This window comes from Fukomys damarensis, unplaced genomic scaffold, assembly GCF_012274545.1.
Source record: "Fukomys damarensis isolate Sample0158 unplaced genomic scaffold, DMR_v1.0_HiC HiC_scaffold_5, whole genome shotgun sequence".
NCBI lineage: Eukaryota > Metazoa > Chordata > Mammalia > Rodentia > Bathyergidae > Fukomys > Fukomys damarensis.
The window spans coordinates 74203953-74230278 of NW_022900917.1; the positions used below are offsets into that span (position 1 = coordinate 74203953).

Genomic DNA, 26326 nt, shown 5'->3' on the forward strand with positions numbered 1-26326 from the left:
GATAACACTGATATTAGGAGGCAGAAATAAGAGAAACCATATTTAAATGACTTAAGGTATCCCCTGGGTTTCCAGGCATATAACAGATATTTTATTCATTTTGCTCTATCTTCCCCAGCCTCAGTATCAAATCTTCCTTTCAAAACCCAAGCATAAACACAGATTTGTAGTCTGGTATATAAGAATCAGCTCTTCTGTTCCTGAAACAGCTTTAGTATGGTATGAGCTTTTACTGTGGTTGGAACTCTCTGTCATTGGCAACCTAAGCTAATCAACAGTGATGTTAAAACAGTTCAGCTCAGGAGCCAGACCACTTGGATCCTAAGCCCACTTTGGCCCTTGCTAGCTAAACTGTGACAAGTTACATAATATCTCTGTGCGTCAGTCACCTGATCTGCCATGATGCAATCATCCACATAGGATTGTTTTGAAGGTGCAAATGAGTTATGTGCAAGGGTTTAGAAGAAAGTTGAGCCTAGCACATGGGCTTCGTACTTCCTTCCTGTATAAGAGAGTTAATATGTATGATCTTTGTTACATAAGGTCTGCTATATTGAAATGCCTTCCCTTGATTTTATTTTCTGGCTTCTACTATGATGATACTATCTTCCTATAGTCTGGGTACAGGGATGGAAAACTTTCAAAGCTTTCAATGATACACTGCAGCACACATAGCATAAGTTCACAATCACTGGCCTAGCATGTCAGCAAAAACTTGTAGTAAGCTAAAATCTCCCGTAAGGTTCAGATGGGGTGAATTTCAGTGACACAAAGAATAGTCTAGAATGGGGAGTCAACTCTCAAATGAATAGGGGAAGGATATCCTTTTTTCCATTGATTTGGGGCTTTCTTGAAACTACATTTTAGAGTTCAGAAGTATGAACTGCACCTTGATTGTGTGCTTGAACAGAACAGGTGTGGGGTGAGGATTTGGAATTATATCCATTTTGTATTATATGACAACTCCACTCTGCAGGGAGAAGTTGCTTTATTAGCAGAGACTTGAGCAAAAGTCTGAGGCTGCATCTGAATTCACAAGAAAGTATGGTCCTAATTGATTAGCACTGTTGTCCATGAATAAAAGTTTGGACAGTGGAGCTACATGGGCCCATGAGCTTTGTATTTCACTGATCTGTCCAGTACTGTTTCAATGTCCCTGCCTTGATTCAGCAGCATCATCAGAAGCAAAGAAGTAGCCAAATATAACTAATGTACATGACCCAACTAACCTGATAGGAACCTGTGTCTCCATGACATAACACTCTCATCTTACCTGCATTTCAAATTAACTTTCTCAGAATATTTATGATATATAAAATCACAGTATATGTGAAGTTTAATTGTTATCACTCCCCCGCCCTAGCCTCCATATATAATTTTAATTCTATAATCTCTACCATTCAAGCCAATACAAAAAAAAGGTAGTCATCCTGGAAAGAACTTAACAGATCAAAATCTTGGCTTCCAATATGTAAAGAGCAGCAGTGTAGGATTAAAACAAAAGTTCATTAAGAGCATTCCTTTTAGGGTGAGACTATTTGACTTCAAATACTGGCTCTGCCCCTCATCTGGTACTTGGGGAGGTGACTGAACCTCTCTATTCTTCAATTCTCTTATATCTCAAGTCTGTAGGAACATCTTCAGAAAGACCCAATGGTCACATGAAATGAATAAAACAATTAGAATAGTGCCCAAAACATAGTAAGCACCTCATATATGCCAGCTGGGGAAGAACTCTAGGTAAAAGAATTTTTCCTTGCTTCCCATGACTAGATTTAAAAATAATCCTGTTTAAAAAAGAAGAAAAGTAGTAAAAAGACCGTAACAAAGTTCAACGTTGGTGAAATCTCCGAGAACACCCCATTTCCCTCTCACTAAGCCTGAGCAAGGAGATCAGTGACAATGTGCAAGAGAAAAATGTGAAATCATTTCAGAGATACCTGAGTTTCCTTCTGAGCACTGCGGGCACCCCCAAAGTGGACATCCGAAAGAGTAAGTGTGCGCCCAGAGTGGACGTCTCACCGAGCCAGAGTGGGGTGGGACTTGGCTGCGAAAGGACCTGAGAGAACCCTGCGTAGGGGGAGTCTCCTGTCCTATCCTTCCCGGGAACCCACGGTGGGGAGAGATGAAAGCCTTTGACTGGAACAAGCCTCCCTCTAGAGGCAAAGGAAAGAGAGCTGAAAATAATGAGAAGGCTGGTTAATCCACAAAGTTGTTTTGTGTGTGAGTTGTGGGTTTCTGGGAGGTTGTAAGTCTGAGTGGGGCTCGGGGAATTGGAAGAAATGGGAGGTTTAGAGTGTTTGGGAGCAATGGTCTTGGGGTGGACATCAGAGTTGAAGACGCTGTTCTGTTGGGTTTACTTTCATGTATTTCACTGTGTGATGTGAAAAATGTTGATTTAAGCATGATGGACTTCAAGACAGAAACGCCCCCTGCTGGTGGCAGTGTGCTGTCCCGCGTTTCCTTTGTACCACGGAACGAACCGTCCACTCTCCACACACTTTCTTCTTTAGAAACAGTTTCCCAGAGGCAAGAAACCCACTGTCCCCTATGTGAGCAGTATTTCCCTCCAGGCTCCAGACATCGTGTCCTGGATCGGGCAGAGACGGGTCTTGCTCGGAGGGGTCTCCCTCCGTGTGTGCTCCTGCCCTACTACCTCTCCCCCCCAGGTGACTGGTGGACTGGCACTGCCACCCCTGGTTGCACAGTCTTTAGCAAGTCAAACCAGTGGGCTAGGACTTTACGTTTGTGGTCTGTGCCTCGAGCACATTACAGCACAGCAGAGTAAAGCTTCTCCATAACGCAGAATCTGTGATTTATGGATGCAGGCGTTTAGCCTGCCACTTTACCTTCTCTTCCCACTTTGACCCTTGCTTTACCCTGTGGCAGAGGCTGGGGGTGACACGTGGCCATCCCAGACAGAGCACTTTGCCTAACAGGACTCAGGAGAGGAGCTGCTGCTGGCTATTGCTGGTTCCTGCTGGCTCCTGGTGCCAATCAGCAACGTTTACAAGACATTTTTAGAATGAGCCCTGGGCAGAGGAATTGGATTGCATAATAGCTGTGTGTTTTAATGAAGGCAAGAAGGAGAAGGAAGCAAAGGAGATCTTGGCACAGAGGCTGGATTTTAACGAATTGTTGAAGTAAGAACTCTCAGTGTGGAGGGTTAGGAGGAGACGCTGAGCCGGGCTAATTTCTCATTTGCCACTGAAATATACAACAGAACACTCGCACCGGTAAAACATTGGCTATTTTCATGGAATCAACTAGATCTCGATTCAGCTAGTAGTTGTTGTTGTGTGTGTGTGTGTGTGTGTGTGTGAATCTAACTCACTTATCCACCCAATGGTTGATTATTCTCAATCACCTAAGCCAAGTACCTAGGCTATTGCCTATTGTCACCCTGGTTCCACCAGCTATATATGATGCCTATCTACTTTCTGAAAACTCCCATAACACTGTTCAGAGAACTTGCTTTTCTCTTACCATTTCCCCCTTGGAATAGACGCACTGATAGCATGGTTCTCTCGCTACTCCATAAGCAACTGGAGGGAAAAATGTATACCCAGTTCATATTGGTCTTCTCCACAGCGATACAGTGCACTGCTAGGAATGTGAGGAACATTTAATAAATGCTTACAAGCAAATGGATAAATGCAAAGTGCCTTTAGGCACAATGTGTGCACCTTCGCAACACTGTGCAGAGCCTGCTCATGTGTTCACTAACTCAACAAGGGAAGGCTAAGAACCTCCTAGGTACCAGCAACCTGTATGGGCAGTAGAAGAAGAAGCAATGAGCTAAAGACACAAGACTCCAGACTCATGGAACTTGGGTTCTGGTGAACTGATTTTTTTTTTTATATCAAAATCCTCAAATGGAAAGTCAACAGATCTCTTCAAGGTCACAGAATACCACATGCTGTCAGTTTGTGACTCCGGCAAATACAGTGACTCTGGCAAATACAGTAACTCTTCTCAACCTTCTTAAACCCAGCCTGGTTTCTGAGCCAGTCAGTTTCAAGTAAGAGCCACTCACTCAACTCCACTCAGCCAATACTATTTGCCATCTGCTATATGAGGAGCTTTAAGGCAGTGGTGACTGTGCCTATTTATGACACAGCAACCAGTGTCAGGCATTGTGCTGGATGCTGTCCAGCCATACTTCATCTCCATGGAGACTGTGTGAGAACAGACCAAGACTCAGAAAAATGACATACTTTTTCTGTGGACACTGTGTATAGGTGAAGGAGCCAGAATTTGCCTTGAATCCTAATGGCTTATTAATAAGTAACTAAAAGAAATTTGAAGTTTCACCTCTCAGTTTTCACTTTTTAAAAAGTATCCTGAAGTATATATTACCTTAAACTTTTTATTTTGCATTAAGTTTATAAGTACATTTTAGGCATACAATATGATGACATTCATCACTGGGAATTTGTACCTTTACATGAAATAGCTTGGTTCTTATTTTTCCCCATTCCCCTGCCCTCCCTTCAACACTTCCACTCCTTCCTATTTACAAAGACTTGGTTTCCATTTTTTCCTTTTCTCATATTTATTCCTTTCCCTTCTTTCTTTTCCGCAAACCCTCTTACTTCCCATTCCCTTTCTGACCTTTTTTCCATGGAAGAGAAATTGTAGCTATGCTCTACTGACGCTTCTGATTGAGCTCATAGATGACACACCAATTTAGTTGAAAAGTTCTAGAAGTGCAGTCACTGAGCCAACAATGGGGTGAGTATGAAACACCAATTCTCTGGATGTTGGACAGTCAGTAGCCAGTTTCTTTAAAGTCATTCCTTGCATATACTCCTTCAGAACTGCCAAAGACCAGGAGACGTTTTTTTTAAATATCAAAATCATCAAACAGAAAGTCAATATATCTCTTCAAGGTCACAGTATATCACATGCAGTCAGTTTGACTCCAGCAAATACAATGACTCTTCTTAAAGGTTGAAAGTGCCTCACAGATCTGGTACTACATCTGGCGCATTTTGGGTATTCCTAGGATATTTTTCCTCCAACTCAGAGGTGCCAGCTCTTCAATGAAAAACAGGTATGAGCATCCTACTCTTCACATTTGCCTCATTCTCATGTAGAAAATCCTATTTTTCTGTGATAAAATGATTGAGCACTGCACTTTCAACCCCAGAAGTACTCATGCTGTAAAGTAAAAAGGAGGAGCTGGCAGTGCCACTTTCTCCTCCTGAGCAAAAATCTAAGTGTCCTTGGTGTGAAATATGCAGCACTCCAGACACTTCAAAGTGGCTTTTGTGAAACGTTTCTGGGGAAAAAATAGAGCCTCTTGCTCCTTTTACCCTAAAAGAAGAAACTTAACTGTGTTTTACAGGTTAAAGGATTCCTATTTCTGCTCTGGCATTTTGCCCATCTCTTTAGAAAATATGTGCCTATGTGAAATAGGAAGAAAAGGGCTAAAGGTGTAGGAGAAATGGAAAGGGTAGAAGGAAAGGAAATAAGTGAAAAGAAAAACTATGAGAAAATGGAAATACAGTTTTTGTAAATAGGGAAAGGAGGAGGGGGTGAAAGGAGGGCAGCGTGATGGAGATAAAATGAGAACCAAGACCTGTCATGTAAAGGTACAAGACCCCAATGATGAATGTAACTGTACTGTATACCTAAATTGTACCAATAAACTCAATGAGAAAAAAAAAAAGAAAATATAAGTGCCTGTGAGGGCTTTGGAGTTACAACTCTCAGCACAATGTTGTGAGTTGATACGATGCTTTGGGAAAAAAATATGTAAGACTCTTCTGTCCTGCATAGCAGAAACAAGGAGCCTAGACATGGCAGTTAGCCTGGGAAGCACAGATCTATGGAGAGAAGGTCCCTTTATTAGCAAGAAGACTTTCTCCCAAAACTCAACTTCTTGCTCCTGCCAGGACAATGCCTGGGAGATGTCCTCAGTCCCTTGACACCCTTCGTGCTGAAGATTTATCTCTCCTCACACTTGACCTAAAGAGACGACTCCCTTTGTCCAGTTCACCAATATATCTCACATTCAAGAGGTGCTGGACAGTTCATTTTTCCCCAAGCAAGACAAACTCAAAACAATCAGCCCCCCCCAAATATAAAGACCCGATTAAAAAATGGGCATCCAAAATGAACAGACATTTCTCAGACAAAGAAGTAAAAGCAGCAAGTAAATATTTGAAAAAATGTTCCACATCACTGGTCATTCGAGAGATGCAGATGAAAACAACACTGAGATTCCACCTCACCCCACAAAGAATGTCTGCTATCAAGAAATCACACAATAACAAATGTTGGCAGGGTTGTGGAGAGAAGGAACCCTTCTCCATTGTTGGTGGGAGTGCAGAATGGTGCAATCACTATGGAAATCAATATGGAGATACCTCAAAGAGCTTGGACTGGAGGTTCCATTTCACCCAGCCATCCCTCTGCTGGGTATCTTTCCAAGAGAACTAAAAGAATCATATCACAGAGAAGTATGTGCACCCATGTATATAGCAGCACAATTTGTAATAGCTAAATCTTGGAAACAGCCCATTTGCCCATCCGTTGGAAACTGGATAAAGAAGATGTGTTTTTTCTATAAAATGGAATATTACTCAGCCATAAAGAACAACAAAATAGATTCATTCATAGGAAAATGGATACATATTGAAGATATACTCCTAAGTAAAATAAATAACTCACACATGTGTAAATACCGAATAGTTTCCCTGGTGTGAATAATCTGCAATAATACATAAGATCCTAATAAGATTACTGACATTTAGAAATGGGAACAAAGGAGCTAAAGGTGTAGGGAAGGTGGGATGGGTAGGGGAAGTGTAAAAAGGGAAAAGAAAAAAATGTGAGATAATGAAAAGATGAAAATAAAGTGCAGATGGGGAGGGGAGGAGGGGGTGAAGGGAGGGCAAGGGTAAGGGGAAAAATGAGAATCAAGACTTGTCATGTAGAGGTACAAGATCCCAACAATGAATGTAACTGTACTGTATCCCTAAAATGTACCAATAAACTCAATTAAAGCTGGAAAAAAAAAAAGACAAACTCTCCTCCATCCCATGCTCCACCTGCCATGCTTCTCCCCGGTTAATGGCAGTTCGTCATTCAAGGTCCACCCCATCCCTCCCTTCTTCCATCAACTCTTTCTCCAAGCCCCCAGATTGGATTGATTCTTCCCTAACTGGGGATAATTGTTCTCTTCCTTGAACTCTTACCCTCACATCATACTGTTCAGTTCGGAGAGAGGAAGGGCAGATGACAGAGAGCAGGGACGTGAGTGTTGCTGTGTGGGAAACCAGCTCTTCTCTGCAAATATTCTTCCACATGGGAGAATTGCCATTAAATAATTTTGCTTTTTCACATTCACTTTTATTTACAGTGGTCCATGGTCAGTTGGCAGGTCCATCAGACCATATGTCTAAAAGGGTGGCAATGACTATCCACAGTCCTGAACATTGGTGATTTCTCTGCTTCCATCTCCACTTGGACCAGTAGGAAGCAGAAATCCCAGCTCTGAACACAGGGTTTCCCTTAGACACCAAAGCTGCAAGAACAAGCATGGCCATTTTTCCTTTTAAATGGAGGGACACTCTCCAACCTAATCTTTATCATTACTAAAGGCATGTTTTCATCTCCACCTGTTTCTCCTTTTATCTCACTTATGGGTTAGTAAAGAATTCAAGTAGGGGAAAAGCAATGCTAACTTTTGTGCTGCCTAAAAGAACTCTTAACAGTTGCATGAAAAAATTAGGGCTTCATGGTGTCTGTGCCGTCTTACCAGGACGTTGCACTTGGTTTACCCATCTAGCATGGGTGTCATGGTGTTGTACCCACCTATGACAGCAAGCACAGGAGAAATGGAGGTGAGAAGTGAAGCTGATGAGTGCAGTGTGGATAGAGGGCCTTGTGAGCAGCTATCTGCTCTGTGAGATGGGTCTGTCCTTAGGGTACAGGAGACAGTTGAGGCATGGGTGGCCGCAGAAGCCAGCCACCACAAGTAGCATTCCCCAAACAAAAGGTGAGAAAGACCTGTCCACAGGTCCTGAGAGCACCATGGTTTCAACCTAGAGGTTTTTGGGGGGTGGATGCTGATTTTCTGACTCTTTGCATGCTGACATAGCTCCCAGAATCTGGAAGGTGGTGAGCCTTCTTCTCTGCCCTTCTCCATGCTCCTTCCAGTGATGGTCCCCTGAAGAGAGTTACAGCCAAATCCTGGACACCTCACTGAGCCTCTCTGGCAAGTTGATTAATTTTCAAGGCTCCTGCTGAGTGTATACAGGAGCCACTTCCCTGCTCCACTCCACCCCAGAGCAGGACAGGCCGTTGCCCTGTGTTGCCTATAAGAGTTCTGACAGGATTTTCCAGTGTTTCAAAGTTCTGTAACCTTCAATAGCCTAGGAAAGGGCAAATTTTATGAGAAAGAAATTATGAGAAAAGAAAAAAGAGAGAGAGAGAGAACAAAGGTAGAGGAACATAGGGAAGTTAGAATAAATATGAAAGTACCATCAAATCAATCCAAAGATGTCTTGTCCACAGCTGCAAAGTTTTTCTGACACAACTCCCGCCTGAAATAAACCTCCTTTGTATTATGGTATTTTCTATTTCCCTGAGGATTATTTTTTTGAGAAGCCATGATTTTTATTCCATCACTTATCTTCATAGTGAGTGAGATATCTGTTCTACTCCAGGCAAAAAATAAAAGGCAGCAGCTAAGCTAATTAAGGAGACTCCAAACCCACACTCATTTTACTTAGAGTGGGGTAAATGTGTTAGAAATCCCCACTTAGTAGTCAGGAATATATTTAATAATTCTCAGTATCATTAGCCACTAGGTAAATACAAGTTAATATACAAGGAGATATCATCTTGGTTGCCTTGATTAAAATGCTTATTATCAAAACAAAAAAGTATAATAAATTATGGCAAGAACATGGACCAAAAAAATATACACTGTTAGTTGGGATGTAAATTATTATAGCCATTTAGAGAATAACATGGAGGTTCCTAAAATACTAAGACCAGAGGTACCATATGATCCAGTTTTCCTGCTTCGGGGATATATTCAAAGGAAAACAAATCCACATACCAAAGAATATCTGCATACCCATGTTTATTGCAGCAATAGTAACACCAGTCAACATAAGGAAACAACCTAGGTGGATAACAAGAAGAAGTGAATGGAGAGAGAAAAACTGGTATGTAACACAAATGAATATTATTCAGCTGCAAAAAAAGAAAGAATGAAATTTTGTCAGCAGCAGAATGGACGGAGCTGGAATACATGTTAAGTGAAATAACCTGGACAGAAAGACAAATACCATGTGATCTTTCTCATATGTGAAAGCTAAAGCCATCGAACAGAGAAGAATAGCAATAACTGAGGATTGGAAAGAGTGAAGGTTAGGGGATGGAGAGAATTTGGAGAACAGAAACCAAAGCACAGTCACATAGCAAAAATAAGTTCTAGTGTTCTGTGACAGTGAGGCAACTTCAGTCCGTGATAACCTGCTGCATATTGCATGAAGACCTAGAAAAAAAGGAACTTGGAGTCTCCAAATTAAAAAAAAAAAAATAAGGACATGGAATTAGAATTGCTAATTAGCTTGCCTTACACTGAAATATCAAACTGTACCCCATAAATATGTGTAATTACATCATGGCAATCTGAAATATTTTGTCACTTTTTAATAAATGATGCTGGTTCCCACTGACTCTCTTTCACTGCCTTAACCATGGATGTAAGAAGAACATCCACTCTTTCCATTCTCCTGGGCTGAACTGATTGGCTCACAAGTTCCTTTGAATGACCAATGAACACCCAAAATCTCCTGTGTGGCTGAGATTGTAAATTAGCTCAACAATGCTGCATACAGCCAGGTGGAGGGTCAGCTGAATTAAAAGACTCATTTCTTCTTACAGGTACACTCGGGTTCAGATGTGGGAAAAAGTATATACCAACTTGGGCCTCAAGACCACATTTTCCAACAGAGTTTGTTATGAAGTTTGTGCTGTGGGTCTTACTGGGCATTTTCTTTTCTCCATGCTAATATTTTCCTTGGTGCCTAAATGGCTGTCAAACTTGAGTACCCATCAGGACCATTGTGCGGACCAAACCCCATGCTCAGAATATCTAACCCACCAGGCTGTAGGCAGAGTGAGAATATGCATTCTAACAAGTTCCCGGTCCTCCTAGGCAAGGCTGCTGCTGATAGTCAAGAGACCAAAAGAACTATTCAACTTAGAGGAGAAGTGTAATCAATAACTCCTCATGATGCACAGTATAATTATAATTCTTTGATGAGTGCTATCTTCCCCCCAAATTCTGGAAGAGCAGTGATGCTGTCTATCTTATGAACAACTATGTCCTCCATGTCTAGCACAAATTAGGAGCTGGGTGATTATGAAGTAATGAGTTAGATGGACCACCTGTCCTTACTAATTGGCCACTTCTATCACACAGAATATTTGGCCCTGTCCCAGTTGTGAGGCGCTATGACAGAGCATATCATGGCTCCAGTGTGCCTGTTCACATGTGGACCTGCCCCGAGTAAAAAATGGAGAAGCAAAAAGCTGCTGAAGATAAATTTACTTCATTAATGAGTAGGGAGGGTCTGAGAAGTGCCTCCTACCTCTGGGTGGGAAATCAGCACTCTGGTGATTATCACTAAAGCTAATAGTGATGATATGCCTTGTAAACTATCTGCAGGACTGTTAACCACCACTCAGAATGCCCTGATTGCTCATTGATTTGCTCTAAATACATTGGAATGCAGCTTGAGCTGTGGTGAGGGATTTATCTCAGATATACATCATATTGGATGCAAGAGCATCTATATTTCATGTATCCGTTTTTGCAGGGATGCCTCCATAATTGGTTTAAAAATATTCATGACATCTGTTGATTCTTCTACTTTTAAGTGTGAATCTTCATCTTTGCATTTTCTACAAAAGATTGTGCTGCAGAGCAGAGAAACAGGAAGAAGATGTTGTAGCAGCTACGCTAAAAAAAAAGCCTTTATTTCCCCCAGCACTCATACTGTGGATCAGCGACCTCGTCAGTCTGCCTGATGCAGAATCATCAGCTCCCTCAGACTTTCCTGAGAATGACGCAGCTGGCTGGTGCATATTTCAGTCAGTTCACTACATTCAAACTTGAATTTCAGGTAATTCCACTTTTTATATAGGTACCCAAAAGTGATGGAAATCGAGCCACATCAGCACCTCGCATTTCTGTTGGGGAAATTTTCTTGGAAAGTGTTCTACTGCATTCTTGCCTCTAAGAAGTCAGCTATAAAATGGGAATAAAAGACTATCCCACAAAGATTAATTTTCTTAACAATAAGAAAACTAAAGGAATTAAAGGGAAAATAGGTGAAAATATTTAGACATATACTTAAGAGCTCACTTATGAATATTATCTATTTTATTGTTTTTGTTGTTATTACTGTCTCTGTGCTCGAGTGGCACTCAGGACTCAAGGTGTCCATGAAGCTTCTCAGGGAAACATGTTTGCATATCTCAGGCACCAGCCCTGATTGACAGGGGTCTTGTGCTATAGCTGTGTCTGACTCCTGGTGGTTGTCCTGTTACATGATTTTTAATCCCAGCTGGAATGCCTTGTTCCAACTTTTCACCTACTTTCCCTTCACCGTCTCAAGAGCCTTCCCTTACCCCATCTTCTCCCAAAGGGGGTGCCCTGCTTTGAGCCTCCTGGCAGACTTGGGCCACTGTCATGGGAGTTTTCCCACTAGGTGTTCCTTCTTCATTTACTATCCTCTCTCTCTCCAGGAAGTGAGCATTCTCAGGGATGAATCTGATAATCTGGGATGCATAACATGAAACAGAGTGACTGTCTAATTGATATGTGGTGAATAAGAATTAACAAGATAGAAAAAATTAACAGTATGTTTGTATCTTTTGCTAATTTGTTAAAATAAATTTATAAAGAAATTAAATTACAGATAAAATCTACAGTGACAAAAAGGGAAAGTATTTTTTGTATAAATACAGGCAATGATTCTGGCTAGAGTGAGAAGTATATGATGTATCAAAGTCAGCTGTGGATTCTCAATCTGGTTTTGTCACACAGACTGTATGATTTTGGTCATGTTATTTAACTTCTCCAGGTTTGTTTTCTCATCCAAAAAATATGAATAACTTACACTGTGGCTGAAAAAACGTGGTGCTATGAACTGATTTGTATTTGTATCTTGAATCACTAACTTCCAACATAACTATGTTTGGATTGTGGTGGATTAACGAATGGTCACCTTGTAACACCAGCTGAATTGAATCAGGGTGGTTGGGTGTGGAAGAGCCACCTGAGGATTGTTGCCAATAGCCATCAAAAGAGAACTGCAGGGGAAAACCATGGGCTGTTGATTTTCTAGAAGTGTGCTGTTGATGGTTTTTCTGATGCGAGCTTTGCTGTTCTTGTCAGAGGAAGAGCTTGAGGCCTTGCCTTCACTGGGAATGGCTGCTGTTCTCATCAGGGGAGCTCTGATCTTCACCATGAGCATCACTTCCTGGCTCCAGTGTAGATCCTTCAGTCTGGTGGCACAAATCCTTCATCCCACTGCTGCAGGTTTTCTGGCTTCCACCCCTGGCCATTGGGCCTTTCCAGTGCAGATCCTCAACCGGGATGTGCATGAGACATTGCCATGGGCTCAACCACTGGCTGGACTCTTGGGGGACACTGCCTTGGACTCTAAACCTTTAGCTGGATGTGCGTAGGAACTTGCTGTGGGATCCAGGTCCTTGGCTGGATTCTTTGGGCCTCTAGTGTGTGGTTAATCTCTTGCACTCCTCTGCATTTGACTTTGTGGGTAAATATCATAAAATAATCCTATAAATTATGTGTCCTTTATTAAATGTATTCCCTTGCCAAAACCATGACTACAACAGGAGACAGAGCTTTTAGGAGGAAACTAGGACTAAATACAATCACCAGAGTGAGATGAGTGGTGGCTATATGAAGAAGAGGAAAAGAGACCAAACATCTCTCTCAGCCCTCATTTAAGAAAGTCAGGGAGTACAAGCCAAAATGAAAGCCCTTGTCAGAAACCAAATCAGCCTGAACCTCTGTCATAAACTTGTAGTCTTCAGAATTGTGAGAAAATAAATTTCTATTGTTTAAACCACTAGTCTGTGACACTCTATTAGGCACCCAAGCTGATTAATATAATTAGCACACATAAAAGAATTAACAAATAATAAATATCATGTTGCACAAAATAAATGCTCAGTACATGTTGACTTTTCATATAATTTCAAATCATTAGTTTATTTTTTAATGAAACTACAAAACTGCAGTATTTATGATAGAATGCAGCTGGAATTTATTGCACAAAATTAATTATTTTACTCATTTTGTTCAATATAAAAACTTAGCTTTTCTTTCAGTACTGATATGCAACCCAGAGCTTTACACATTCTGGGCAAGTGCTCTACCACTGAGCTACATCCCAAGCCCACAAACTTACCAACAATTTTTAGCAAAGTTAGCATGGATAGCCAATACATAAAGCTCATATCAGTGAAAAAGTTACATAGATGCCATTGATCATCACTCAGAACTTCACTTCTTCTACCCACTAGTAGTAAATGTTTCCATCACTAATGTTTAAGTAAGCTAGTTGAGCAGTGGAACTCATTTCTTATGCCCAGAATGCTGATTTAATGGAATTTTGATGGATTTGGATGTTGAGATTCAAATATTGAGCCAGGCTTGAGAACCACTGAGCAGGGGTTGTGAGAGTCAGTTGTCTGCATTGGCCAGTGACAGCTCTTGGAAAATTGGGGCTCTTTCAATTAATTGAAAGAGCAAATAAAGAGCTGAATATTTTATCAGTAATAAACACTCAATTTACCATCTTTGCAAACTCAAGTCACTCGAGTTATATGAGTTGCACCTTTTTCATCTGTAAACCGAAGATAAGGACTCTCATTCTGGAATTGTTGTCAATAAAGACAAGAGAGTAATTAACATGGATCAGGCTCTAGTTATATTTCAAACACAGGTTTGAGGGTTCTGTACATTTTATCTCATTTGATCTTCAGAGCAACCCTAGGAGGTAAGTATTAGTATTGTTATCTCTGTCTTGCAATTAAGGAAGCTAAATTATAGCCATAGCAAAGAATCATAGTCTAAGCCATATCACATCAGGTAAATGAAAACAGTGGCACTGCAATACAGAACGGCCTGATGCTCAAGTTCCCTCCTTAACTCTGTACTCTATGCTTTGGGCTATGAGATGAGCTGCAGGAAATATCTCTCAAGTGCTGAGACAAGGGTCAGAAATGTAGGAGCTTTGAACTCTTGCTGGCTACCTCCCACTCCTTAATGCTCATCGTCTAAAGCAAAGCCAAGGTCACATGTTTGGCCCAGGCTCAACATCCAAGCTAGAGTCTAAAAACAAGTATAGGACCATCAACAAGGTAACTACACAAGGTGCCGTGAGTAACCCAGCCTGTCAGTGGTGCCACCTTAACCAAGAGTTCTCTCCCAGCCAAGTGTCAGGTGAGGCCCTGGACCTCAGGGGCTGTGGTCACGTCTGGCCCAGAAGCAGCTACACCTCCTAGAGCCACAAAAGACTGCCAGAAAAAGCCCAAAAGATCCAGACCCAGACAGGCGATAGAAGTCTGCTGACTATAAGCAAACTGAAATAAAATTGAAAGGTAGAAAATAATGCCTGTGTTGTAAGAATATTGAGAACACTGTTGTCGGAATAAATCCTGCCTGAATATGGATTAAAATAGGCAGGAAATATGAAGAAAAGGAAGCCAATTTATTGGGGGGCAGGATTACCAGCAAAAGTTCTCATTTTTGTTAATGTGGCTCTAAAGTTGTTTGTGTAATAAACAAAAAAGTTCTTCACACCAGAGAAACTATTCAGTATGAAACTAAAAGCATAAATAAGGTTCAAATGGTATAACTGAGAGCGTGAAATAGGAAGAAAATGGCTAAAGGGGAAGTGGAAAGGGGAGGGGAGAGGAAATAAGGGAAAAGAAAAAATGTGAAAAAAGGAAAAAATGGAAACAAAGTCTTTATAAACAGGGAAGGGTGAAGTGGGCTAATGGAGGGCAGGGGTATGGGAAAAAAATAAGAACCAAGACCTATCATGAAAAGGTACAAGATCCCAATGATAAACATAGCTATACTGTTTGCTTTAAATGTACCAATAAACTTAATGGGGAAAATAAATAAATAAACAAAAAGCCACCAAAAACACATCAAAATAAGAAAATCATTTTTCACAGACTGCAATTTTATCATAAACCAGAAAGAGTGGAAAATGGCAGAAAGAACCAGAAACTCAAACCCCAAAACACCAATATATTTGATTGTCCTATCTCTGTTGCCCCAGCTCTCCTACTATTGTTGAAAACTTGGAAAGCATGGACATCATAATGTATTTCCACATATATGCATCCTTATATCCACTATGTATGTAGTTTTATATATATACATATATATATATATATATATATATATATATATACACATGCATATATCGCTATATGTAAGCATAGGTACTTATATTCTTATAAAATGAAGATAATTCTCTACTGCTTCTTAATGTTCTTTGCTCCATACTATATATGATTACTTCAAGATGTCCTCAAATATCCAAATATATTTTCAAATGACATCAAGACATTCTATGTATTGCCCTTATTTAATAAGCACCCTATTTTAGAAACTGGAAGCAATCATATATTTTTGGTATGTTAAATGACACTGAAATTGATAACTGATGTTTTTGCCCTTGGGAGAATTGCTGAAATATATGATTATGGGCATAAACCATATGGCTTTGATACATGTCACAAAATCTTTTCCCAGACAGATGAATTTATACGCCTACCAAAGAGTCTCTTTAACCGACATTATTTCATACAGTGAGTATTAACTATTTTTGTTGGATGAAAAGTTTTTATTTATGTTTTTGAGACTGGAGTTTGTCAGTTTGATGATTGATTCTTTGTCTTCTTTTATTGTAGATGCTTGCAATACATAATGAATTCATTCTTTGGGAGTAGTTGGTGCATGCACATGCACATCTTGATTCTTTTTACAGCCTCTGCCTCTCCTCACCAGCATCTCATAGTCTTCTCCCCATTTTCCAAAGATCTATCTTCCAATTTCTTATTGTCTATCTTTTATTTTGTTCTTTGATTTATTTATGCTTTGGGTTTCTCATGTAAGATAAACCATGAAATATTTAAACTTGTGTGTCTGATTTATTTCACTTAATATTATGGATACAAGGTGCACCCATTTTTCTACAAATTACTCAAGTTTATTCCTTGAATAACTGGAATAGTTAGTACTTCATTGTGTATCAAAATCACATTTTCTTTATGCATTCATCAGTTTATGGACATACAGGCCACTTCCACACTATTCCCTTTTTAAGTATCTTCCTGAAAGAGTTAAAGACATCAGATTATAGTGACTCGTGTATTCTTTTCGTATCTGCTCATGCCCTGATTATATAATGGAAATTTAATGGGTCAATATATAACATCCACCCTCCCTCCTAAAATCATTTGCATTGAACATGAGTCAGACACTTGGAGGTCAAATGTGAGCTTCACCCATAATAAAGCTGTTTAAAGCACAGGGGGTAGATGTGTAGGAAGTGGACTTGCTGAAATTTTACCCCTGAATAAGACAGATCTGTCCCCCAGCTTTCTCATACCTGGATATTTTCAGACCACTGCACGTAAGAGCAGAGCCTTCAGACTGGGGTGACTGAATGGCAAGGAAAAGAGGAGGATGCATCCTTCCTGATTGTAGCCTGAAACCAGAGAAAGCAGAAGGATCTGATTCTAATACACAGTTAGGTGTTATACAACTGCTCCCATGAATAAGAGTAAATAATAAATGAAAGGAGTGGCTGGGGCTATTTCCCTGGAAAAGTGCCTCCCCATATAAATGAGAAAGGTGAGAAGAACTGGGTTTCTCAGCAATTCATCTGATTTATTGAAACTCTTCTTGGAGAACCCTCTTGGGTTGCAGAGTCTGTAAATCTAACACTGCACTAACCAGACTTGTTCACAGGCAAACCTTAGGTACCACCTAAATCAGGCACACTGGTCTGAGGTTTAGAAGGTGGAAATGAAGTGGAACCTGTTTCTGGTGTCTCTTCCCACAGGCATTCTGGACAGGTTTGATTTTTTGTGGTACCAGAGATTGAAGCCAGAGGCACTGTACCACTGAGCTACAGCCACAGACCTTTTTGTTTATTTATTTATTTCGAGGCAGATTTTCACTAAGTTGCTTAAGTGAGCCTTGGGTTTATGATGTTCCTACCTCAGCCACCTGAGCACCTGAAATTACAGGCATGATTCTCTAAGCCTGGCATTTCTGGCTGTTTCTTGACCATGCAGGGTTAGCGTAGGCCTTGAAACAATACATACACAGACAGTTCAGCAATTTAGCCATGTGCCTTCTAGGTCTTTCTGGCCTACTATTTATGGCAAAGCCAAGTGGTTCTGGCAGCAGCTTCCCTACTTCCCAGGGGTTTTTACATCAGAAAAAAAGGCAGTAATTTCTGGGGTGAACCAGTTCTCTAAGTTCTGAGAAGTTCTTAAATTCTATAGGTCTTTTTCTGAGTTCCAAGAACTCAGCTAGGAGGAAGCTTCCTCAGCTTCTCTAAATATCATAAAAACCATTTAACACATTGAAATTAATCTACTTCTACTTACACAAACCAGAGCGAATTCTGCCCTCCACAAAACTAAACTCTAACTGCTGAATCCTCAACATCAGTTATTATTAATAATTTAGAATATTTATAATAATTTTAAAACCACTGACATTTTCACTGTGTACTAAGTATTTTACCATCCATATTATTTCATTCACTGCTCACAAAAATTCTGAGATCAATGTTTTCATTACTCCCACTAAGAAGACAGAGAGAAATTAAGTCAGATGCTCAGGAGGGGATAGGTAGTGAGGCTCAGGGCTAAACTAAAATTCAGAGCTGTCTATACCTAAAGTCTATGCCTCAGGCCATTTACTATGCCATTCCTGGTTTCTATCATGGTATTAGATTTCTTTTCCAATTGACATATACATATGCCTGGATTTCTTTTAAAATAGATTCCATTTGTTTTTAAATATCTGAAATAGCCTTCCCCTAAAAATACAATGCATGCTGCTGTGTAAACTAAACCTCGTCCTGTCTACCCAAGCCAGGCCTCAACTCAGACACACAATATCACCCAAGGCCTCAGTAAATTTTGTGGAAGGGCAGGAAAGAGTAAAGAAGATAAGAGAGAGAATAATCCTATGGTTAAATCTGGAAGATTCCCCCAAAGGCCCGTGTGTTAAAAGGTTTATCCTCAGCTTGGCGCTACTGGAGAGTGGTGGGAACCTTCAAGAGATGGACCTAGTGGAAGATTTTAAGTCACTGGGGTTCTGCCCTCCAAGGTAACTGTAGTACATGGACCTCTTTCTCCATCATATCCCAACCATGGAGTGAATGGCTTGATATATACTCTTGGCAAATATAACACACTGCATCACGAACAGGCCCCAAAACAATGAAGCCAATCAGTCAACCCAACAGGAGGTCAGAGATCTCAACTTGGGCAATGCAGCCAGAAACAGCCTAAACCTCAAGAGACAGCTGCTGATTTGCTGAGACTAATTAGCTTAAATCTGCACATTCCTGCCACCTCTGTATATTGCGTCAACAGAGGCAAACCCTAAAGGAGGCCTCTACTTCAATTTTCTATTTTTAAAGTAATGTTTTTCTCTTACCTTTAATCATTTAAATTTTTAATCTATCTTTTGCTTTCTCAAGTTTTTTCCTTTTTTCTCTTCTTTATCTTTTTTCTTTTCTTTCTCTCTCCTATCACTCTTTCTCTCCCTCTCTTTCTCCCTTCTTGTTCTTTATTTCTCTCCCTTTTTGTTCCTGTTCCTGCCTAATTTGAACTTTTTATTTCTTTTTTTCTTCTCTTTTTCCTTCTCACAATCATCATTAGTTTTAAAAGAAACTGATTACAGTTTCTAGCCTCCCTATACCTGTTAGTTTGTTTTGTTTTTGTGTATATTTTGTTCTGTCTTCTCCTCTTATCTTCAACAGCTTCCTAGAGTTTGTGTGATCTTCCTGTGTTCTCTGGCCTCACTTCTAACCTTTCCCTATCCTATCTACCTATCCCTCCCTCCCCAACTCTTTCCAAGTCTGCATCTAAAGGGTAAAGATTCTGTATTGAAGAGTTTATTCACTATGAACATATTTTGGGCTGGCCCTCAATTTTGATTTAATTCATGTGGTTAAAACTGATAGATTAATAACTACCACAAATTGTCATTTTCTAAACCATGTTTGATGCTATTGTTGTTTCTGATTTATCACTTGGAATAAGGTGTTATGATTGATCTTATCAGTTGTTCCTCCTGGGATTATGAAAATGATAGTGTCTCAGAGTAATTAGAAACCCAAAACCTAAAGACCAGCTATAGCTGGAAGATCAAAGTACAAACCCATGGGGCTGGGTAATTAGCTCAGTGGTTCCAGTGCCTGCTTGACAAGCACAAGACGCAAGTTTGATCCCCAGTACCAAAAAAAAAAAAAAAAAGTATGAACCCGTGAATTAAAACAAGGACAGTACCAACAACAAAAATAGAAATGAGAAGACATTTAAACAAGGCACAAACACAGACTTGCAGCTCACCAAAGGTAAATTCTGGGGGAAATGAGGTGGAAAAGTCTGACAGTCAACTACATGGACTCCCTGAACTGATCACACAGGAAGTAACAAATTAGATGAATGGGGCTCTAGAAAAATTCAAAATTGAAATACTTTCCCAGGTAACCACAGAGATGGTGAGTAGAATAAAGACATGATTAGAGATGCTAGAACAGAAACAGATGTTTAAAAAATAGATGAGCTCAGGACCATGATGGAAACCACGAATGCCCCAAATTGGAAAGAAATAGAATCCATAAAACAGATTCAAATAGACATCCAGGAGATTAAAAACCCTATTGAAAGCATTTGCATAAAAAGCAAATGTGAAGATAGAATATCACGTATAGAAGCTAGGATTTCAGTCAGTGACCATTAAAAGAGAGGTCTCTTAAAAACAGTAAGGGATCATGAGAAATCAAACCAACAGCTCCTATATGATACAAAAAACAATAATATAAGACAGATAGGAATCCATGAAATACCAGGAGAAAGTACAACTGACATTAAAAAATATATATTAACAGAATTAATGACAGAAAACTTCCCAAACAGATTGAAAGAATTTGACATACAGATAAGTGAGGTATATAGGACCCCAACTAGCTGTGATCAAAAAATTCTATTCCTAGACATATAATAATCAAGACCCAGAAAAAATAAAAAAAGATCCCAGATACCCAACAGAAGAACAAAATATTAAAAGCAGTTAGAGAAAAGAAACAAATCACATGCAAAGGAAAGCCCATCATAATCACAGCAGACATTTTAACACAAACCCTCAAGACAGGGAGAGCTGAGAGTAAGGTATTTCAAGCCCTAAAAGAAAATAACTTCCAACTTAGACTGATGTATCCTGCAAATATTTCTTTCAAAATTGACAGGGAAGTAATATACTTCCATGACAAAGAATACCTGAGGAATTTCATGAACACAAAACCATCACTCCAAACAATTCTAAATAATATCCTGGAAAAAGACAATGAAGGTCACAACTCCATAAGGCCCAATGGAGCAAATACACCAGGCAATACAAGAAAATAAAGTGTGTGTGGGAGGGTGGTAAAAGAGCCAACAACTGGAAAATAACATGACAATGGAAAATCAATACATATCAGTCATAACCATCAATGTTAATGGCCTCAAGTCACCAATCAAAGGAAATAGACTGGCAGAATGGATTATGCAGCAAAATCCAACAATATATTGTATATAAGAAACCCACTTAATTCACAAAGAAATTCATAGACTGAGAGTAAGAGGATGGAAAACAGTTCTCCATACAACAGAAGCCTGGAAAAAAGTGGGGGTAGCTATTGTATTTGCAGACAAAGTAGATTTTAAATGAAAACTAATTAATAGAGACAAAGAAGGCTACTACATCTTTGTAAAGGGAACAATACAACAGGAAGAGATGAAATCATAAATATATATTCACCAAATACTAATGCCCCCAAGTATATAAAACAAATATTGAGGGATATAAGAAATGAAATAAGCACTAATACAGTTGTAGTGGGGGACGTCAATACTCCATTGTCACAAATAGACAGATCATCTATACAAAAAAAAAATCAACAACAAAATAACTTAATTGAAACAAGCCTTTGAACAAATGGATTTAGTAGATGTCTACAGAGTATTCCACCTGACAAAATCAGAATATACATTTTTTTTGGCTGCACACAGGTCATTCTCCAAAAGAGACCACATGCTAGCTCACAGAACATGCTTAAGTAAAGGCAAATTGAAGTTATCTCCTGTATATTAACAGACCATAGTGCAATTAAACTGGAGATCAGTAGCACAAGAAACCACAAGAACTTCACAAACACATGGAAATTAAATAACACCCTGCTGAATAATCAATGGGCTACAGAGGAAATTAAAGAAATTAGAGTTTCTATAATTAAATGATAATTCCAATGCAGCATATAGAAATGTATGAGACACAATGAAAGCAGTTCTATGAGAGAAATTCATAGCAGTAAATGCCCATACTAGGAAAACAGCAAGCTCAAACAAACAACCTAATGCTTAACCTTAATCTCCTAGAAAAAGAAGAGCAAGACAAACCAAAAGCTTGCACAAGGGAGAAAATTATAAAGATCAGAGCAGAAATTAATGCAACAAAGGCTAAGAGAATGATAAAAAAATCAACAAATAGAAGAGTTGGTTTTTCAAAAGAATAAATAAACTCAATAAACCATTAGCCAACTTCATCCAAAAAAAGGAAGAAAAGGCTTAAATTCATGCAAATAGGAATGAAAAAGGTGAAGTCACAACAGATCCACCAGAAATCCAGAGAACCATCAATACCTATTTCAAAAACCAGTATTCTAATAAAATGAAAAACACAGGAAATGGAGAGATTCCTAGACACATATGAGCTTCCAAAGTTGAATGAAGATATAAAAATTCTAAACACCCCAATTACATTCAGTGAAATTGAAAATAAAATTAAAACATAACCAACAAAGAAAAGCCCAGGTCCTGATGAATTCACTGTTGAATTCTACAAGATATTTAGAGAAGAACTATTGCCACTACTCCTTAAACTTTTCTATGAAGTTGAAAGGGAAGCAATACTTTCAAGTTCATTCCTGGAAGCAAGTGTCACTTTGATTCCAAAACCAGGGAAAAACCAAACCAAAAAAGAGAACTACAGATCAATCTCCCTAATGAAAACAGATGCAAAAATCTTCAATAAGATACTAGCAGACACAATACAAAGGGCCATCAAGAAGATTATATACCCTTACCAACTCAGATTCATCACAGGGATGCAAGGATGGTTCAACATACATAAATCAATAAATGTAATACAGTATATTAACAGAGTGAAGGACAAAAAGCATATGATCATCTCTATAGATGCAGAAAAAGCATTTGAAAAACTTCAACACCCATTCATGATTTTTTAAAAACCTACAGAAAATTGGAATAGATGGTCTTTATCTCAACCTAATAAAGGCTATCTATGAAAAATCAACAGCCAACATCATACTAATGGTCAAAAACTAAAAACCTTCATGCTAAAATCAGGAACAATACAAGGATATTCACTGTCACCACTCCTGTTTAATATAGTTCTGGAAACATTAGCCACAGAAATTAGACAAGAGAAAGAAATAAAAGGAATAAAGAAAAGGAAAAAGTTAAACTGTCATTATTTGCTGATATGATATTCTACACAGAAGACCCAAAAACTCTGCCAAAAGACTTCTAGACTCAATTGACTGATTCATTAGAGCAGCTGGATACAAGGTCAACACTCAAAAATCAATAACCTTCTTGTACACAAATAATAGACTCACTGAGAGAGAAATTAGGGAAACAATTCTTTTTTACAATAGGAGCCAAAATAAATGAAATCTAGGAATCAGTCTAATGGAATCAAAAGACCTCTACACTGAAAACTACAGCACTCTGAAAAAAGTGTTTGAAGAGAATATAAGAAAATGCAATGACATCCTTGCTCCTGTGTAGGAAGAACCAACATAGTGAAAACGGCCATTCTTCCAAAGCTGCTACACAGATTCAATGCAATCCCAACTGAAATCCAATAGTATATTTCACAGAACTAGAGAAAACATTCCAAAACTTCATTTGGAACCAGAAGAGGCCTAGAATAGCAAAAGCAATTCTAGGCAACAGAAGCGTGGCAGGGGGTATCACAATCCCCAACTTGAAAGTATACTACAAAGCTACTGTGATTAAAACAAACAAACAAACAAACAAAACATCCAGCATGGTACTGGCAACAAAACAAACCTGAGGATCAATGGAATAGATTAGAAGATTCAGAAATAACTCCAGACATGCTCAGCTACCTCATCCTTGACAAAGGAGCCAACCATCCTCAGTGGAGGAAAGATAGCATCTTTAATAAATAGTGTTGGAAAAAATAGCTTTCAAATCTCCAAAGATTAAAACTAGATACCTATCTTCTGCGATGTGCTAAACTAAAATCCAAGTGGATTGAAGATCTAAATATCAAAACAGAAACACTAAACTTACTAAAAAGTAAATTAGATAGAACTCTCAAGACATTGGTATAGGAGAAGACTTTATGAAAAAATCCTCAGTAGCACAGGAACTAGCACAAAGAATCAACAACTGGGATCTCATCTTTATTAAAAGCTTCTGCACTGCAAGAGAAACCACCAACAGAGCTAAGATACAACCCCTACAATGTGGGGAAAAAAATTTAATAGCTGTTCCTCAGACAAAGGTCTATTATCCACAATATATAAAGAACTCAAAAAATCCCCCCCAATTAAAAAACACAATTCAAAAATAGACATCTGGAATGAACAGACATTTCTCAAATAAAGAAGTAAAAGCAGCAATAAACATTTGTAAAAATGTTCGACATCACTGGTCTTTCGAGAGATGCAGATGAAAACAACAGTAAGATTCCACCTCACCCCAGAAAGAATGGCTGCTATCAAGAAATCAACCAATTACAAATGTTGGTGGAGTTGTGGAGAGAAAGGAACCCTTCCTCATTGTTGGTGGGAGCACAGTCTGGTGCAAGCACTGTGGAAATCAATATAGAGATACCTCAAACAACTAGGATTAGCAGTCCCATTTGACCCAGCTATCCCTCTGCTGGGTATCTTTCCAAAAGAATCAAAAGAAGCATACCACAGCGATATATGCACATCTATGTTTGCAGTGGCACAGTTTATAATAACTAAAACTTGGAAACAGACCAACTGCCAATCAACTGGAAACTGGATAAGGAAGATGTGGTTTTTCTATAAAATGGAGTACTACTAAATGAGAATGAGAAACTGGATATATTTATAGCTAAATGTATGCTCATTGAGGCCATACTCTTAAGTGAAATAAATAGCACACACATGTGTAAATACCAAACAGTTTCTCTAGTGTGAAATACTAAAAGTATAAGTAAGGTTCAAGTAGTATAATTGATAGTGTGAAATAGGAAGAAAATGTCTAAAGGAGAAGGGGAAGTTGGAAGGGTCAGGGAAAGGAAATAAGGGAAAAGAAAAAATATGAAAAAAAAATAAACAAAGTCTCTGTAAGTAGGGAAGGGTGAAGTGGGTGAAGGGAGGGCAGAGGAATGGGGGAAAAAATAAGAGCCAAAATACATCATGTAAAGGTACAAGATCCCAATGATGAATGTAACTGTACTGTTTACCTTAAATGTACCAATAAACTTAATAGGGGAAAAAAAAGACGTTTTAGAATTATCTTTCCAGCCAGAGTCACTCTCTTCTCTCCATTCCCCACCACCACCAAAGGTTTTCATTTATCTGGTAATTGTATGTTCCACACTGACAAACAAGTTTTTTCTGGTGAAATCCTATTGAGAACTATGAGAGAGAAGTGAACGTAAGATACACTCAGAGGTCCCAGTTCATCCAGATTCCATTTCCCCTAGAAATTGACTCAATGTCTGAAACTATTTCAGTTAATGGCTCCATGTCTATTCCTCCCTCCCCAGTGAAAGCAAATAACTGTTTCTGGGTTTGACCTTCCCAGATTTGTGAAAGGTCTTCATGGGCCTAGGCAAAACAGCTGAGGAACTGGAAAGCCGCAGTACTAGTAACTCTGACTTCTTCGCTGGCAGGATGCGGAGTGCAGGAGGAAACAGAGCCCAAGACCTCCTGAGTAATGTGTGTCCTGCTCTCTTAGTCAGCTCAGGTTACCATAACAAAATAGGTGGGCTGAGTGACCTCAGTAACAGTCGTTTGCGGCTCAGTTTTTAAAGTCTTGGATACCTGCCATCAAGGTGCAGGAAGATTTGAATATTCCCAGCTCACTCAGGCTGTCTTCTTCCTGTGTCCTCATGTGATAAAAGGAGAGTTCGTGTCTCTCTCCATTTCTTAGGATAACACTAATCCCACTGTGAGAGCCTCATCTTCATGACTGTGTCTAATTCTAATCAACTCTCCAAGGCCTCATCTATAAATATTGGGAGCTGGGGTTCCAATCCATGAATTCTTGCAAGGTACACACCTTCCTCCCATGATACTTTCTTTCTCACTTCCTGACTGTGCCTGCTTTACATGTCCTTTCTTCAGAGTCCACCTGAAGGCTTCCAACACTCTAATCTCAAATATCATGCTCTTCCTCCTGATGCCACTTCCTGCAGCACAGCTGTTCTTGTTCACCAGTGTCAGTGCAGCTCCCTCCACAGTCTGCAGGTTCCATGCACGAGAGCATGCAACCATCTCCTCAGGGTTACAAGCCAGACCCCATGCAGTACAATCGAGTGGTTTTATTACAGATAAAATAAAGGAATGAAGGAGTCTGTGAGTTCTGGACACAAGTAACGTAGCCTCTCTGAGTGTTCCTTGGTAACAGCTACCACTGGCTGCTTTTGTGAAGGAGACAGGCATTTACATGAGGAAAGGGGTTAATTAGTCTTTTGAAGGGGAAAGTCTTGTGCTTTGCAGATAAACAGACCAGATTTATAATCTGAGCTGCCCACTTCACACCACTGTAATTTCAATGAGGCCACTTCATGTCATTAAGGCAGTGCTTATTTTTTCTTTGAAATGGGAATACTGTGCTTAGTTCACAGAACCACTGTCAGGATTGAAGGAAATACTAAGGACAGTGCCTGGTCCATAGAGGTGTTTCCTAAGCTTGT

The 26326-nt window shown here is 39.4% G+C and overlaps 1 long non-coding RNA gene across 1 annotated transcript in view; it reads right to left on the minus strand.

The window, feature by feature from the left end:
- LOC104875394 overlaps nucleotides 1-26326 on the minus strand; it is a 195307-nt gene that overhangs the window by 50334 nt on the left and 118647 nt on the right. The window contains exon 2 of the long non-coding RNA XR_784048.3: nucleotides 16695-16793. This is a non-coding gene — a long non-coding RNA (uncharacterized LOC104875394). The remainder of the gene's footprint in view (nucleotides 1-16694; nucleotides 16794-26326) is intronic.